This window comes from Magnolia sinica, chromosome 5 (assembly GCF_029962835.1).
Source record: "Magnolia sinica isolate HGM2019 chromosome 5, MsV1, whole genome shotgun sequence".
Taxonomy (NCBI): Eukaryota; Viridiplantae; Streptophyta; class Magnoliopsida; order Magnoliales; family Magnoliaceae; genus Magnolia; species Magnolia sinica.
The window spans coordinates 15,174,815-15,182,129 of NC_080577.1; positions in this window are offsets into that span (position 1 = coordinate 15,174,815).

Genomic DNA, 7,315 nt, shown 5'->3' on the forward strand with positions numbered 1-7,315 from the left:
GGCCCACTGATCATCCCACTGCTTGCTGTGCATGGTGTGGTCCTCTCGAGACTTTAATCTGCATCCTTTTTTGGATTATGAGCTAAAATAGACGGCGTGGATAAAGCATATATATCACGTTGGCGCACATATCCCTTATCAGGACCGTCCATTTCTGAGAAACGGATTGGCTACGGACCCTGCCACTAACCAATGACTAGTGGTCGGTGCTCAGTGGGCGCCACCATGATGTATGTATTTCATCCATGCCGTCCACCCATTCTTCCATATCATTTTATGGTATGAGCCCAAGAATGAGGTTGATCCAAAACTCAAGTGGACCGCACAGTGTTGATTGAACGCCCACCATTAAAAACTTCCTTAGGGCCACAAAAGTTTTGGATCAAGCTGATATATAATTTTTCCTTCATCCAAGTCTGTATGACCTGATCGACAGGTTAGATGTCAAATAACCATTACAGTGGGTCTAGGAGTTTTTTAATGGTGGATATTCAATCACTACTGTTTTCCCATGGTGTGGTCCACCAGAGATGTATATCTATCTCATTTTTGGGTTCAAGGCCTAAAATTACCTTTCAAAATGTATGGACGGCGTGGATAGAACACATACATTATGGTGGGTCCACATAGCACCGACCACTGGCCACCTGGTTGGTGGCAGAGTCACTGGCCATACCGCGTAGGGCGCGGATTGGATACTGACAAGGTCAGTAGCCAAATTGCTACTGATGTGACGTCACCAAGCTTTGTAGACCCCACTGTGATGCATGTGTTGTATCTATACCATCTAACCATTTGTAGATATCATTTTATAGCATTACAAAGAGAATAAGATAGAGCTAAATTTCAAGTGGACCCACCACAGAAAACCGTGGGAGCTGTCACACTCACCGTTGAAACATTTATACGGCCCACAGTGACATATTTTTGAGATCCATCCTATTCATAAGTTAACATAGAGATAGATGAAGTGAAAACAAAAATATCAGCTTCATCGGAAACTACTGTGGCCCTTAAGAAGTTTTGAATGGTGGATGTCACTGTCCCCACTATTTTCTATGGTGGGGTCCACTTGAACTTTAGATCATCTCATTCTCTTTGTAATGCCATAAAACGATCTCTAAAAATGATTGGGCGGTATGGATAAAACACATGCATCATGGTGGGGTCCACAGAGCTTGGTGACGTCACTTCAGTAGCGATTTGGCTACTGACCTTGTCAGTATCCAATCCGCGCCCTTTATGGTCTTGGTGGGGTAGCACCCAATAGGGTGCGGATTAGATACTGACAAGGTCGGACGCGGATTGTGTCCTACCTAATCCGTCCAGACAGGGTTCTGTGGGGCCCACCGTGTTGTAAGTATTTTATCCACGCCGTTAAACGCTTTTATCAAGATCATTTTAAGGTATTAACTGAAAGATGAGTCAGGTCCACATCTCCAGTGGACCACATCAAAGGAAGTTGCACTGATAATGACACATGCAGTTGAAACCTTTCAAAGGGCCAACGCGATCTTTTTTTACCATCCAACTTATTAATAACGTTATTTAGACGTGGATGAAGTGAAAACACAAATATCAGCTTCATCCGAAACTTCTCCAGCTCCCAAGATGTTTTTAATGGTGGACGTTAAATCCCCATTTTGTGGCCCACTTAAGCCTTATACCTATCTAAGTTTTTTTTCCCTACCTTAAAATGATCTGATAAAAGCGTTAAACGGCGTGGATAAAATATTTACATTACGGTGGGCCCCACAGAGCCCTGCTGGATGGATTACTGTCCGAGCGGGGGTAGGACGCAATCCGCGTTCGACAAGGTTAGTAGCGAAGTGACGTCACCAAGCTCTGTGGACCCCACCATGATGCGTGTGTTGTATCCATACTGTCCATCCATTTGGAGAGATTCTTTTATGGCATGAGAAAAATAATGAGATAGATGTAAATTTCAAGTGGACCCCACCATAGAAAACAGTGGGGACAGTGACATCCACCGTTTAAAACTTCTTAGGGGCCACAAAAGTTTCCAATCAAGCTTATATTTTTGTTTTCACTTCATCTATGTCTATGTTAACTTATGAATAGGTTGGATATAAAAAATAAATCATGGTGGGCCGTATAAATGTTTCAACGGTGGGTGTGACTGATCCCACAGTTTTCTGTGGTGGGTCCACTTGATGTAATGTCCTGGATTTTCACTGTTTTAGATTTTCAAAAATCCTTGAATTTTTTTATTAATTAACTTATAATATCACTTAATGACCATTAGCACTCAATACTAGTTCATACAGGGGTGGTACCAGTAAACCGCACAAGTCCGATTAATCAACCGTAGGAAGCTAACGAATCCGCCCGATCACTTGAACAACAGGTGTAGCCCCATAATTTACTCACATAGGACCCAAATCTAACCAACCCATCACTAACTAATTAAGACAATCATGACTAAATTAAAGATTTAATCGAAGCCGAGTCAGATAAGGCCCGGATCTTGACTAATAGACCAAATAAACCCCGTTACTCTTTTAGCGTAAAATCGACGATTTAGAGTAATTATTATCAAATCTCTACTTTCAATAGTTATAAATAGGCCACACTATAAACATAGTTAATCCAAACCTTAATCATTGCCCAGGAGAAATCTCAATACCTAATTCATTCCAAAAATGCCCCGATTTGCCGAACAAGTTTTAGACCGCTCGTTGGTGGGCCACCAGTTCCAAAACTATAGAATAATGTCCATCTTACTGGGCTTGACGTCCATCGTGAGAGTCGGACCTAGGTATCATCCAAAACCGCTCAACTTGAACCAAAGGACGAGTGCATGAGAAGTGCAAATACCCTAAAGGAAAAGGTTGAAACTTAAGTGAATTGGGTCGTCCACTCTTATGCAAAGTTGAGAATTTCAGACCGTTGGTTTACGACCAAACTTCACACGTAGAGTAAGGATATTTTCCTGCTCATATTTGTATAGTCGCGGCCCGGATCGACCATCGGTGACCATTGAACATACTTCTAACCATATCTATCGATCGGCGCATCCAAATGGCGGGCCGAACATGTTCATATGTAGATCATCATTAGGGCTAACTATCTTACGGCGTATATCAAATGTACACCTCGTAGTAGGCCCTAAAGGCTAGAAAAACCCTCCCATAGGGCTAGTATAGTAAAAACCAAACCCTTAGGACCATTTACACCAAATCTGGCACTATATAAAGACCTTATTTGGGCAGCCCCTCCTCCCATACGAATTTCATGCCCTAGAGAAAGAGAAAAAAAAAAGGGAGAAAGGGAGAAGAAAAAGAGGAGAAAGGAGAAGAGAGAGACCTTAGGGTGTGGGTGTTGGTGCACCTCCTCCCTCTCATCCCCTCTTGAGCCGCCTCGCCGTAGCTGTAGTCGTCGTGGGAGCTTTCCCGATAATGGTTGGAGGTAAGTGTTGAATCTCAAATATAATTTAAGGTTTCAATAGTTGTTTATCTCAAATCTCATAAGCTTATATGTTTGTTTAGGTCTTTCAACAATTTTCTCTAAAAACCTAACCCTAAGAGCTCAAAATCGGAGATTCCTTCTTAAAGGTGCGGACTATTACTCATAGGTGGCTGTAACACCCTGGGTTTCCGAGAGCCGTGTAAGAACTTGGCTCACAAATTCCGAGGTGTCATAGATGCCCTAATAGGCTTCATAATTTGATTACATTTAGATGATTCATCAACAATGAAAGATTTAGCAAGGCAAGAAGCATAAGTACGTCATAAAGCAGTATCAATTGCTACTAAATATAAAAATATCTAAACAGTGAATCCAAAATCATCTAAATAGGGAACTAGTCCCACTCATACATGACCCAAAGCAATTAGGGCCCTGGTTCATACCCCGCGGTAGCCCGAACTCAACTAAAAGGATCCGTCGAAAGTCTAGAAGCAAGGAAGCTCCTCTTCCCTATCCTTGCTCACCTCACTCAGCTCGTCGAGCTCCGCCTCACCTGCATCTAGTTAAATGTCTGGTTGGTATTTTAAAACACCGTCCCAAAGTGGGAGTGAGTGATCAACTCAATAGGTGCTATTAATCTTAAGTTGTAACAGACATCAATTACATTATGAACTTAATGAAAAATAATCATTCATAAATACCTAACTAATCTTGTTAATGCATACGCATGATAGATGATATGATGCATGTCTTCACCACAACTCCCTCGAGTGACTCCATCTAACGATCGCGTATGACCAACACTCCATCAGAGCGACCTTGACTACCGAGTCGCCACCCTAACTAGTGCGATGTAATGTGATCCTGTTAGTTAAATTCTTAGTTAAGTTCATTCATCCAGCAGGTTGGAAATTTTGATACACCCCACGTATCAATGCCCTGAGCTGGTTGCGAGGCCAAGCCCCCCAACGTGTGAGGCCTAGACCCAGCGGTCCTTGATCCCGTCGGGCTCCCCATCCCCGACTTCAAGCACATGAGGAGTGCCGAGAGAAAGGGATCGCTAGGGATCACTACGGGGAGGCGCGACACCTCAGCGTAGGCCGACAGCTCGGAGACACAATGTCCCATTCCACTATGCCCAACTCATGAGGCGGTGAACTAGTTTCAATTTAATTATCGATGGGCTACATTGGTTGTAGGGTGTTTCAAGTTCCATACATATGTGAGCAAACATGGTTAACAAGTAAGGTTGGTCAGTAACAGGCTATATCGGACAGGTCCAAGCAAACACGAGACAGACGACATCGGGTACGAACGACCCATGTAGTCCAACTACTGTCGTCCTTCCGTACTCGCCCAAGCCCATGGGTTTAGCCCGGGGTAGTCCTTCCAACGGAACTACCCTCACTCTCCTCATTTTTCCTGACCAACCAAAAGATGAAGGGTAATTCATAACATGCCACAAACATGGTTAACATCTAACATAAGTGAAGCATGCGTCCATAACTTCCAACATAGAATCTCAAATTTCTCTACCAAGCAAAGCAATTCATGATATGAATTAGGGGTGCAAGTGTGTGGTGTGGGTTTGTGAGGAAGCTAAACACTTCCCACACTTCATGGAATCATATAGCACAAGAAATAAGGAATTACACATGTTACAAAATAATGCCTTATGAGAAAAATCAAACAAAACATAAACATATAATCAACCATTGTAGTAAATCATGTGAGAGGCAAGAACAACATCATGTGAGAACTAAACAAACATATCATTTCGTGCAATTCCAAACAAAACATACAATTCCAAGGTTTTCTCTAGAATTTCCAAATACATCATCTAAGCAATCAAAATCATTAGGCTTATAGTATAGTTGGTGCTAGACCACCTAAGGATAATAATCCGCACCTATGGATCGTTGGGATTCTTGGGAAACGACCTAGGATTGCCAACTTGCAGGTGGATTCGTAGAGACCCTAGAACTTTGCATGTTAGGATTACATACAACATCTAGCTTAACACAAAGGATCTCAAGAAGATGGGTGCTTACCTCCCTAATCGGTTGGAATTCGAATTTAGAGCGGTGGATGAGGGATCTTTAGAGGAAGAAGGAAGAAGTTGTAAGGATCGACTTCTCTTGGGCCCCACCTTGCCTATGGTCCACCTTCTCTCCCTTCTTCACTCACCCTTCCTCTCTTTACTCTCCTCTTTCTCTTCTCCCCTTTCTCTCCTCTCTCTTCTAGGGCAAAATCGTATGGGGAGAAGGGGTGCCCAAATGAGGCCCTTTTATAATGCTAGATTTGGTGAAAATGGCCTAAAGTGTTGGGTTTTTACTATACTAGACCTATGGGAGGGTCTTTTTAAGCTCTACGGCCCACTATGAGGTGTACATATTGATATACACCGTAGGATAGTTAGCCCTAATGATGATCTACGTATGGACATGATCGGCCCGCCATTTGGATGCGCCGATTGTAACGCCCTGTGTTTTCATGGCCTGAGTATATGACTCGTTTTCCAAAAACACAAGTGTTAACCTTCAAGGATGGTCAAATTCGAGTATTTTTTTTCAACTCTCAGAGCAAGCAGATGAGCGTAGAGTGAACAAATCAACATAAGAGAAATTTCATTATCATTCAAACATACAAGCAGCCCATAATGACTTATACAAACCAATGTCTCAACATTAACGATTACAAGGATTGTGTACATAAGAAATAACAGAAAGCATATAAATGTAAGCTGCATGACCATGCAACTCCTCTTAGCAGTACGGCCGTGCGTCCATGGCACCTGCACAACTCCTCATCAAGTCTGATCATATACATCATCTGGGTCACCTGTTCTACCTGTACGGTTGTATATTTGATGGATGAGTGGCCAGCTCAGTGTGAATTTTCCTTAAGATTACACACTGCCACATTAGGTAAGCATAATTATAAAATAACAAAGAAATCAAAACAATACATGATACAATCTTTTTAAATGCATGGATGCATGAATGCACATCGGCTGGGGATGCACATCCAGCCGGACTTGGGCTTGTCACCCATGCAATCATCGACTTGGGAAAATCATCCAGTCGGACAGGGGTCGATAGTCGGTGGTCTGGGAGCTAGCGAAACGATACCCCAACAAATCTAGGGCACGTACTACAACATCTAGAATAGCCACTCGTTATCGCCAATATGCTATGAATGCATGATTAGCCAAACCGTTATTAGTCCAATTACAATCAGCCAATTTAGGTAAGCTCAAGGTCACTACGGGGAGCTCAGAGCCCAGCGTAGGCCGACAGCTTAGGCATAGTGTCCTATTACCACCATCCCCGGCTCATGAGGCTACCATCTTAAGATGTTTAATGGAAAATCGTCGATTAGTGGTCAATCATATTACAACATATGGGGCTTGCCATCGCATGGTTGCACAGTATAAAAACATCAAGCCCATATAGGGAAAATACCGGGACAAGGACATATACGGCGGTATCAAAGCAAGACACATAAGGCAAATATCAAAATAAGCCACATAGGGTGAGTATCAAAATCATGTGAAGACCATCCTTGAAAACCGTTGGACACAACCCTGGATGGTAAGCCCACATCACTGGTTAATTTAAATCACCATTCAATAACCACTAAGTCGAAGGTCCATTACTATCACATCCAGTCGGGTTACATCCCAAGTATGGGTGTATACATATAGGTGGGGGTTTTCCACTGGTGTACTAATTCAAGTTCCATAAGCAATCCACAAATAATCGACAAGTATGAATAAATATGCAGGATAAACATTAAGCATGTAATATAGCAATTTAATTCCAACAATCAATACATGTGACTATGAAATGGAGATATCAATTACAGGTTAAAATAAAAACTATGA